General features: G+C 30.9%; 1 long non-coding RNA gene across 15 annotated transcripts; it reads right to left on the bottom strand.

The window, feature by feature from the left end:
* Positions 1 to 424: 424 nt before the first annotated feature.
* On the bottom strand, positions 425 to 6,397 carry LOC110652218 (uncharacterized). 15 transcript variants are annotated; one of them, XR_009143257.1, is made up of 6 exons: positions 5,552 to 6,397; positions 5,000 to 5,065; positions 1,986 to 2,251; positions 1,170 to 1,283; positions 944 to 1,101; positions 425 to 784 (listed from the first exon to the last, which is right to left on the bottom strand). It is a non-coding gene; the product is annotated as an uncharacterized LOC110652218 (long non-coding RNA). The 15 variants fall into 15 exon arrangements; XR_009143262.1 differs by having other exon boundaries at positions 944 to 1,283; positions 1,986 to 2,091; positions 2,178 to 2,251; XR_009143250.1 differs by having other exon boundaries at positions 1,170 to 2,251.
* Between the last annotated feature and the right edge of the window lie 4,367 nt (positions 6,398 to 10,764).

The following is a 10,764-nucleotide window of genomic DNA, read 5'->3' as shown; positions in this document are numbered from 1 at the left end:
TTATTATGCTATATATGGAACCAAGTGTTAAAGCATTTGTAACAGTGAAGTGTGATAGAAATTTGAGAGAAAATTTTAGGAGAATTGTGAGGAAAAATTGTAAGTTGGCTCCAACAAGTTAATAAGTTAAAAAGCTCTTACGAGTTGAATGTGAGAGAAGTAATTGTAAAATTATTTGAGTGTTTGTGTATGGATTAATTAATTATATTCTCTTTTAATTGCCAACACTCTCATTGTTGATCATATAGCATCTGATGGCATACGCATGAAATTAAAATGCTATTGTTTTCATATTTCTTGACATCTTCAATTCTTGTACTATATTTAGTGATGTATCTGTTTAAAAATATTTTTTTTCCATGTTTAAAAATATTTTGGATTGCAAATTATTTGAATTCTGTCATTAAAGAAAAGAGAGAGAATATTCTCAGTACTTAATTTCTTTTCAATTTCAAATATAAAAATTTTAAAACTTGTAAGAATCAAATCCTTCTTATTGTTAATTTTCAAGGACAATGTGCTATAACTCTTTGTGGCACTCCTTCCCCTACTTCAGCACTATCCCTACTTTTAGACTTAGCGACTTTCTATTTCCATTCTCTTCTTCATCAATAAAGCATATTTAGAAGCTAATTCTTGGTTCCCAGCACTAACTGAAAGCTTGCAGCTGAGAGTTGACTTCTCCAACTTGTCCTTGTGCAACTATGCAATTGGTAAAAACTACCCTTTTAATTGCACAGCCAACAGTAAGCTGCTTTCAATGCAGCTCCTAGGGACATAGAATCTGCCAAGCAAGTAATAGAGCTTTTTTATCAGATAAGAATAGAGTTCTAGAAAAAAAAAATGATATAGATGCTAAAGCCTTTTGTAAGTTCCTAAATTCTTCTCAAATCACATATTTGGCATTGTGGGAAACTAGTTCCAATACAATAAAATTGCATACCAATTCTCATACCAGGTCTTTGATGCTACTGAATTCAAAATGCTAGGATTTGTTGATGCTCTATCAGTGGCTATTATGCGTATTGGAGGGGAGGGCATGCCAACTCTTTCTACATGAGCATGCATTAAGAGAAGTTGGCTCTCAATCAATGCTTGGACCTAAAAATGAAAATTCCTTATGAAAAGTCTTGTAGTACTACTTCTGCATATGTAATGTTTGCTATTACCCTTTTAAGTAGCAACCTAAGGAGTAGGATCAAATTCTTGTGCCTCCTGTTCATTCATTCCCTCTCGACTGTCTCCCATAAAATTTTGGAGTTATAGTGGTGGACACCAACTGGCTGCAAAAACAACTGTTATTTAATTTGAGGCTGTTGGAAGTTGTTGAGATTTTAGTTTGTCTATAAGAAAAGCAACATAGCCATGCCTAAGCATGGTATAAGTATGGGCTTTATTGACTAGTTAAAGGCATTCTTTGCCTATAAAAAGGAAGCATCTGCTGTGAAAATGTTAAAGCTGAGTGTGTTTTGTAACAGAGTTGAAATTGAGTTTGAGAGAGAGAAGAAAATGAGGAAGAAAAGAAAGAAAAAAAAAAATCCAGCACTTGTTTTTGTATGCTTCTTTTTTATTAATGAAATTGTGTTTTTCATTCCATCTCTACTCTCTTTTTTGTTTCTTAATGTTAAGCTTTTGTTATGTCTTATGAATGTTAAAAATCCAATCTCTCTCTCTCTTATATTTTTACAAATTACTGTTAGATTTCTATTTACCATATTCTGCTTACTGCAGAATTTCTATTGTGGAATTTATTTTCCTATTTTTTGTTCATGAATATATGTTTGAAGCCTCCATTTTTCATAAGAGGCTCCTTTTATATGAAAAAAGTACAAAATAAACGCAAGGATTTTACCATTAAATGATGAGTTTCAGTGCCATATGTATATGTTGCAGTGGAGAAATAAAGGCAGAGAACACACACGGAAAGAATTGAAAATCATAAAGTCAATGTAATACAAATGCAAATGTTTGACCTCAATACTCACCATGGAGAAAGAAACTACTAAATATAGTAAGGTAAAATATCCAAGAACTATCCTGGAAGAGGAGGAAGAATTTCATGGTCCTTGTAGTAGAAGCCGATCTTCCCATCTATCACAGAATCTAGAATAAGTTGACAGCAAACAGAAATAGATCCTATCAAGAAAGAGTATAACCAATAAAGTATGTAGACAAACCATTAAGAGGAGGAGTTTGCTCTAGAAATTTGTTGAAGACTTCCCAGGATTTATCAGCATAGCATGACGAATATCTAGTTCAAAATTGTTGTCAGATTAAGGACCTAATAAATGGCATTGTTAGAGTGCATAGGAATTGAATTGTACCTTCACGAGTTAAGACCCATTTTTGTAGCATAACATTACCATGTAACCTTCAGTATCCATAGGATTAGGTAATACATGCTCTTTTAATCTAGGTTGAGGATTAGTAGCAATCCCAAAAATCTATATGACGAGTATGAGAAGGTTGCTAGTTTATAAAGTTTGAAAGAATCTAATTGTATGACTAACTTTTATTTAACAAGGAGAAATCAACTTAGGGCTTTTGTTCAACCCAATACATAACATCAAAGAATGAGCATGACTGCCTCCAGAAGTTTATTAGTGTTGGACCAAATGTGAATAATTCACATATAGCTCATAAAATTAGATAAAGAACCAAAGCCAGTGAGTGTTTAACAAGCCAAGATTTCGCAATTGCAATCAGTTTGCTTGCACTCATGATTGATTACATAGTTTTCATGTAGTTTTGTGCAAAACACCTAATTCTATTTTCCAAGGAAATATTTGCTATAAATCCATGGAGTTATGGCAAAAGCCAAAAAAAGAGGGCACTGGGGCGAGGAAGTACCACACACACACAGAGGCTAAGAAAACGAAAAGGGTAGGGGGGGGGGGGGGGGTGTTGGTGTTAACACACTAGCAAACAAGCTAAATTCTACTCATTAAACTAGCCATTGGTCTAAAACACAGGTAGTAGTTTTACATTCCAATTCACAGTATTACTTGTACCAATGCTAATTGCTAGATCCCTTGGGATAGGGGTGGCCACGGTTCCTGAACCACTGGTTTAGGTTCAATGAAATCATGAACTTGAACCAAACCGCTAGGGGACGATTTGGAAGACGGTTCCTGAACCGCCAATTCCGGTTTGAGTCCCGGTTTAAAACGGTTTGAAGGGCAGTTCGAAAAAGAACTGTTCAAGACAGTTTGGAGAACAGTTTGGAAGTGGTTGAGAGATGGTTTAAGGGTAGCTTAGACAAAAAAAAAATTAGAGAAATTTTATTTATTCAAAATTTAAGTTATATTTGTAAAAATATTTTAATTTTTCTTAGAAATCTTTCAATCAAAATAAAATAAGAAAAAAAAAAGAAAGAAAATAATTTATCTTTAAGAAAAATTTAATAAATAAAGACTTGAACCTGATTAAAAAACTAGAGATGAAATTAATTTTTTTTAAAGAAATTAGCAAAAAGTTAATGAACTTAATTTTGCCTAAATATCTTTTTAGGATTTAGAGAAATAAAAATTTCTAATTCTATTACTTGCCTTTTTTAAAAATTATATAATAATTGATAATTAAAAGTATAAAAGAGAAAAAAAAATTAAAATAAAGGGTATTGGAAATTTTATTGAGGATTTAAAGTAATAACAAAATAATTGAGATAGTATTGAAAATTTCAGTAAGTATATAAAATAATAAAGTAGGAAAATTGAGAGAGTATTGGAAATTAAAATAAGTGTAGAAAATAATTATTTAGAGAATTTGAGAAAAATTGAAAAAATATTAAGAATTGAAGAAAATGTAGAGAATAATTGTGTAGAGAATTAATGATATATATAAATGAATTAGGAGTGAGGTAACATATTTATTGAATTTTTTTATATTTAAATCGCCGGTTTAATCCGGTTTGAAATCATCGATTCAATCCGGTTTGAAATCATCGATTCAATCCGGTTTGGAACCGTCGGTTCACGGTTTTTAAAAATATAAACCTGAACCAAACCGCAGAAGGACGGTTTCGGTCCAGTTCGAAGCCGGTTCCAGTTTTGATTGATTTTGGTCCGATTTTAACCGAACCGGTTCCGGTTCGATTCCGGTTCAAAACCGAACCGTGGCCACCCCTACCTTGGGATGCTAAGAGTTAAACCTGTAGTTTCAAGTTTTTGGTTAAACAATGATCAAGAAGAAAAATAAAATAAAAAGCTACTAGTATAGTACTGAAACCATGGCACATAGCACACAATATGACTGGAGTCAAATAACAAATCAATATTTTAAATTTAAAATATATTGACTAATGAAGCAAATTTTTATGATCTTTTATAAATATATAGCTAATTATTGTTTAAACTGAAAAGCAAAGGTTATTGCATTATGAAACTTTACTGGTTTTTGATTTTAAAAATAGAGTTTCTTAAGCCACCATTATGGTAAAGATGCCATGTAAAGACCCTTTTACAATGGTAGTAATGGCAACTGTTATTGAAGATGCACTTGATTCTCCCAAATCCGATTACTTTTAGTTTTTTTTTTTTTTTTAATTTTAAATTTTTTAATTTTCTGCAAAAACAGCAGAGCAGATGACAATATTAGTAATTAAATAATTTAAAAAACTGTGGTCATTACTTATGAGAGCAGCTAACCTCAATGTAAAAGGCACACTAATAATTGTAAATACTTCAATTTTATTTTGAATAAGACTGTCAAATTTCATTGAAAGCACAATGTACTAGTATTATAAAAAATTCTTGCAAAATTATAATTAGATCATAGCGGGGACAACCAGCCTACTAATACTCAATTCAAAAACATGGTAACTCTTGCAAACTAGGGGAAACAAAAACGTAGCATCTCTAGCATATGCTCTGAACAAGTTCCAGTAAGTTCATCATCTGTAAGATTACTAATATGCTGTATTCTAAATTTAGAAGGAAAAAATGGAAACCATGGACAATTATTAAACAAGGTGAAATATACACATAGAGAAAGCACTGACCTGCTAAACTATTGGGATTGCCTTCGTGCCACTGAATAGCCAAACAATTTTTTATTAAATTTATACCTAAATGAAATAAAATTGATGAAAAAATGAGAATTTTCAAGGTGCTAAACTAAATGCACCAAACAACCAGACTTAATGATAACACATGGACAGAACATCAGGACAAATAATATTTTTTAGCACACAGCTCAATAGCTTATCAACTAGTTGAAGAAATAGCCACGAGCTTATCCTTCATTAAATCATTACAGCATACAACTGCACAAGCATCACACATCTTACACATTACATACAGTTTGTATATGAAGTAAATGAGTCATACCTTCATATGTTTTATGATCCAATAATGATTATTACAATTGACAGAAATCAGGAACAATAACAGATCCAACAGTATTTCTATGTCAAAGTCGCATTTTCATGCTAACTTCTTTGCTTTTATTAATATGCAGTTCCTTGATTTCACTATCATAACACTTATTAAGAACAAGTAATTTACACAATGTAGGAAATTCAATGCAGAAAAAGTAGATGTATGCTCCTAACCTCTCTGAAAAATAGGGAGCAATATGACTGGCAACATCATAGGCAACGGCCAATTTTCCAATTTTTTCCTTCAAATTTGGTGCAGTGGCCTACACTTTGACAAAATCTAGCTTGATAAAAACCATAACAACTAAATCTGAAAAGATTACCATCAGCAACCATAAAGCATAAATCCAAACATATAACAGACAAACCTCTAAAACTATTTCAGACCAGACTTTCAACTTAATATCCATCAAAGTCATCCCAAAACCATCAGTGTGATCAATATAAGCATATGCTCCAATAAAAAGGGATGCCATTGAAAGAAAAATGCATCTGATGGTGCAAAGTTAGCAATTTTAAAATTTTTCACACCTAGGGTTTCATGCATCATAAAAACCACTTATACCATTGTAAAACACATAATTTAGTTATAACAAATTATGTTTCATTTGCTAATATGTCTAATTGCCATTAGGAAACAAAAGCCCCAAATTTAACAAAGTAAAGTTTAGGGAAATTTACCCCTTAGGCACAGAATCAAATTCAACACTAAATTTGGGGAGTAGAGACAACTAATTATTGGTCCTCTATCTTGTCCACACAAGAAAAGTGATCAAAGCTCTCTTGAATCAACTAAAACCCTCTCTTGCTCTTCCTTTAGGTTCGGCCAAGATTGGAAGAATGGAAGTTTTGATTTTTCTAGGTTTTAAGTGTATAGAAGTGATGAGAAACACTTTCTCAACATTTAATTCAAGAGTAACAGCTTCTAATTTCTCTTAAATCATGCAAAAGAAGGAAGGGAAAGTTTGGCTACGGAGAGAGAGTGTGTTTTTCGGCCAACCAAGAAGAAAGAAGAAGATGATAACCTTTTTCTTTCTTTATCTTTTTATTAATTATAATTCTCTTAATTATAATTAAACTTACAAGTGTCCACACTTAATTCACTCATCAATGCATTTTTTAATCTTAATTAGTTCACTTGTCAACTTAAAATAATTAAGAAATTAAAATTTCAATTAATTAGTATATGATAAAAATACTAATTAATTTAAATTTTCTATCTCCTTTGATTAAGTCAACATTAGTCAAATTAACCAAAATTAATTTTCCAAATTAATCAAAATTAATTTTCTACCTTATGCTTAATTAATCAAGTTTATATTTAAACACTTTAAATATTAACTTGAATACTTCTATAAATAAATTTAATTTTCAGTCATGCTAAGGACTTTATAATCTAATTGTAAATTAAATATATTAATTTAATTAATTAATTAAATTATTTAATTAATTAATCAAATTAATTTTGTTTTTATCATATTGCTCTTTTGTGTGTGACTTACTAGGTTCATTACTAATTGACAATGAGAATAATATTAACTCTTTAATATTATTGGAACTATTTTGTACTTAAAATGAAATTCCCTTTTCATTTTTAGTTCTCATAAATCATAGTTGACATCTAGCATAATGTACCATGACTACCCAATTATTTATGAATTATTCCTTAATTCAAGAACCTTGATCATAATTCATGAACCCTGATTATACATATCATGTACTAAAATCTCTCCGTTACAAAATCCCGGTTCTAGCTAGAGTCATGGTTCATATCAAACTCTTGTTGCTAAGAATCATATGTTCTCATTTTAATTCTAATTCTTGATTAATAAAACTTTCCAGTCAGAAACTTTTTTCTGGCTAAATCTATCTGTTCTGGCCAGGAACTTGACTTATGAAGAACAATTTAAATAGACATAAGATTTTATTCCTATTTGCTTAGGATAGCGGATCTCATATTGACTAACACCTATCTCCATATATAACTTGTTGGAGCCAACACATGCCCGTATACTCATACATAGTAAAAGCATGAAAGCAATATCAAACTCAAACTACCTATATATAAGATAACTATATTATTTCAGGTCAAGGAATTATATGCACTATTATGATCTGGATGACTATGTATTGACAAGAGTAAACTGTTTGTACACATCATCTTGTGTCACTGGTTTAACTTACTTATCTTATAAGTGCCTAATTTGTTTATTATATGGCATGAGACTCACCATTCTATATCATTAGTGTCGTATACTAATCATGGAAATAAATAAATATGACAACCTATATGGATAAATCTTATCCTATTAATTATCTAAAACTGTAAACCATAATTTTATAGTACTTTTACCAAATGTATCGTCACTCATATTCTCAACACTTTAAGAATAAAACATCTGACAAGTTACTAAAGGATATTTTTAATTAAATTTAAACCATTTAAATTCATAAGAAAAGAATACATGCCATTAAAAAGGAAATAAATATTTACAAGATACAATTTCATAATATTCTTTAGGGCATACTACTAATAGCCATAAATGAGCTAACAAGGGAAATCATCTTGGTATCATTGTAAGCTTCAGGCTGTGTCTGAAGTATCTTCCTTATCTGTGGTCCTATGAATCTTTCGTAAGAGTGTAAGCCAGTAAGTTTGGAGAGCTCTAATGCTCCACCAACAACATGCTCCATAAATGTGTATGTACAATGAGAATGTATTTTTGCTCTTGAAAATGCTAATCAAATTGAAATTTGCAAAAGTTGTGCTTTTGCTCCTAAAATGCTAGTCAAACTGGCATAATTCAAGAGTTATCAAATTAGTCTAAGTAATTTGCAACCTTTTCTAAAAATGCAAGTCAAATGGCATTTTTAAGAGTAAAAAAACTACGTAGATTGATGTCGTTTAGTCGTTGGAAATTAGAGAAATATTATGTACCTATGAATAGCTGAATGGGAATTTAAAGGAATTAGAGACATGGAAATTATTGCTCTTATTTATTCGATTGCTCAAGTTCTCTCCTCTCTGTGCTTAAATTGGGTTGCAATTTTTAGACCTGTTTGATTCAATTTTATGATGAAATTTATTTCATTTTTAAATGAATTTCATGATATAATTCATTTACAAATAAATTCTTTTATTTAGTATATTTTATATTAAATATGGAATTCATTTCAAATGAAATGAATTTTGTGTTTGGTATGAGTGAAAAATTCAATTCAAAATATATTTTTCCAAAAATTCTCTTATGTATCTATTATTGTATACATCTTCTTTCTTTGTTAATCAAAAGTACAAACATTTAAAATAGTTATAATGTCGTATGTTTGTGTATGCGTCTGTCTATCTATGTTTGTGTTTATGTTCATTTGTGTTTGAATTTATATCTGTATCTGTCTATCTATGTCTATATATGTATGTGTCTATGTTTGTGTCTATGTTTATTTATCTATGTATGTATATGTTTATGTCTCTCTATTTTTATGTCTATATTTGTGTCTGTATTTATCTGTCTACATATGTACATGTTTGTGTTTGTCTGTTTATGTCTATATATGTTTGTTTATTTATGTCTGTGTCTATATTTGTGTTTGTGTTTATCTTTGTCTAAATTTGTGTATGTCTGTGTATTTCTATCTATTTGTCTGTCTACGTTTGCATATGTTTGTGTATTTCTGTCTGTTTGTCTGTCTATATCTGTATATGTCTATGTCCATGTCTCTATCTATATTTTTGTCAGTGTCTATTTGTCTATGTCTATATATATCTGTGTCTATTTGTGTCAGTGTCAGTCTATCTATTTACTTCTGTATATGTCTATATCTGAGTTTGTATCAGTGTATGTCTGTCTACATTAGTATATCTATATTTATATTTGTGTTTTTGTCTCTCTATTTATGTATGTACATGTCTATTATGTCTGAATCTATGTCTGCGTCTGTATGTCCATATATATATATATATATATATATATATATATGTGTGTGTGTGTGTGTGTGTGTGTGTGTGTCTATCTATCTTCGTGACTGTTTATTTATGTGACACCCCTTACCTGTCTACAGTATATCTGAGTAAGTTATGTCACACGGTGTACCGGAACACTCTATTTTATCTTAATTAATTTTCATCATAATTTTGAACATAACTTGTGAAATATAATCTATTTAAGTCTTTTGTTGAAATTTTAATTTATTTGAGGTTCCAAAAATTTTTTAGAAAATCCGGCAGAGTACCGGCTAAAAATGGAGAAAACAGTTCTTCGGAACCTGTGGAAAACACTTCCTATAATCATATTCAATCATCTCAAACTCCCATATCAAAATCTCAACATTTTTCAATTTCATTTCTCAATCATTCATCTCATGTGATAATCATGTACAAGTCACAGATAGATATTCACTTTTCCATTCACAAATACAATTCTCATTATTTACATGAACATCAAAATACATTACATAAGTTTCAATTATACAAAAGGAAATAAAAGTTAATTACAAAATACCAAAATGAAACCTAGTGTCCTACCAATGCACTGTGGATGGTGAGGTGACACGGACACTATGCAGAGCTGCAGGATGGACTCACCCACCGGTCTTCCACTGGCTCTCGATCAAGATTCTCGGAACCTACGCGCGTGGCAAAAGCAACGCGCTAAGCAATAATGCTTAGTGGTGCCAATAATATAATAAAAAGAAATAACAGAAAATAAATATGTAGTGAATGTATTAATGTCTCATTGTAAATGAGTTTTCTTTGAGTATTTGTAGTCGTACTTATTTTGTACTGGTTATATTCATTATTTCATTACATTTATCCACTTTCATTTTTGGTTGCCCAAGTAACCTATACTGAACGACTGGACTGGATAAACGGGTATACTAGCGCTGGGTATCTAGTACCTCGGGCCGTCACACCATCGGTCACGTATGCATCTCCCGGTGTGCAACAGAACAGCTAATAAGCTGTAATGACAATAGGCACAAGGCCAAATATCAACACAAGGTCAGAATGGCTAAAAGCCATAAAATCACAGAATGGCATAATGCCATGTGCAGTACTGCTAACTTAACCCTATTGGCATGCCAAACTATCCAAACCAATCTTGTTAGGTATACTAGGGCATTTGATACTTTTGAATTCTTCAATTTTTGAATTTCAAGTTTTGGTGTCACTATTCACCTCATTGGTCAACAAAAATGTTAACTTTTGGATAGAAAATAGGTACATTGGTTTTAACACCTCCAATGTACCACATTTTGCATTCAAAACTTGTTGGAATTAATCACCAATACCATTTTTAAGCTAAGAACTAAGGGAGTAGAATTTTCAGTTTTTGTACCCTAACTTTACTGTTCCATTAGTGACTGTTACAGTGGGAATTTGAGGA

The sequence above is a fragment of the Hevea brasiliensis genome, chromosome 2, assembly GCF_030052815.1.
Source record: "Hevea brasiliensis isolate MT/VB/25A 57/8 chromosome 2, ASM3005281v1, whole genome shotgun sequence".
Classification (NCBI taxonomy): domain Eukaryota; kingdom Viridiplantae; phylum Streptophyta; class Magnoliopsida; order Malpighiales; family Euphorbiaceae; genus Hevea; species Hevea brasiliensis.
This window is presented reverse-complemented; position numbering and strand designations above follow the sequence as displayed.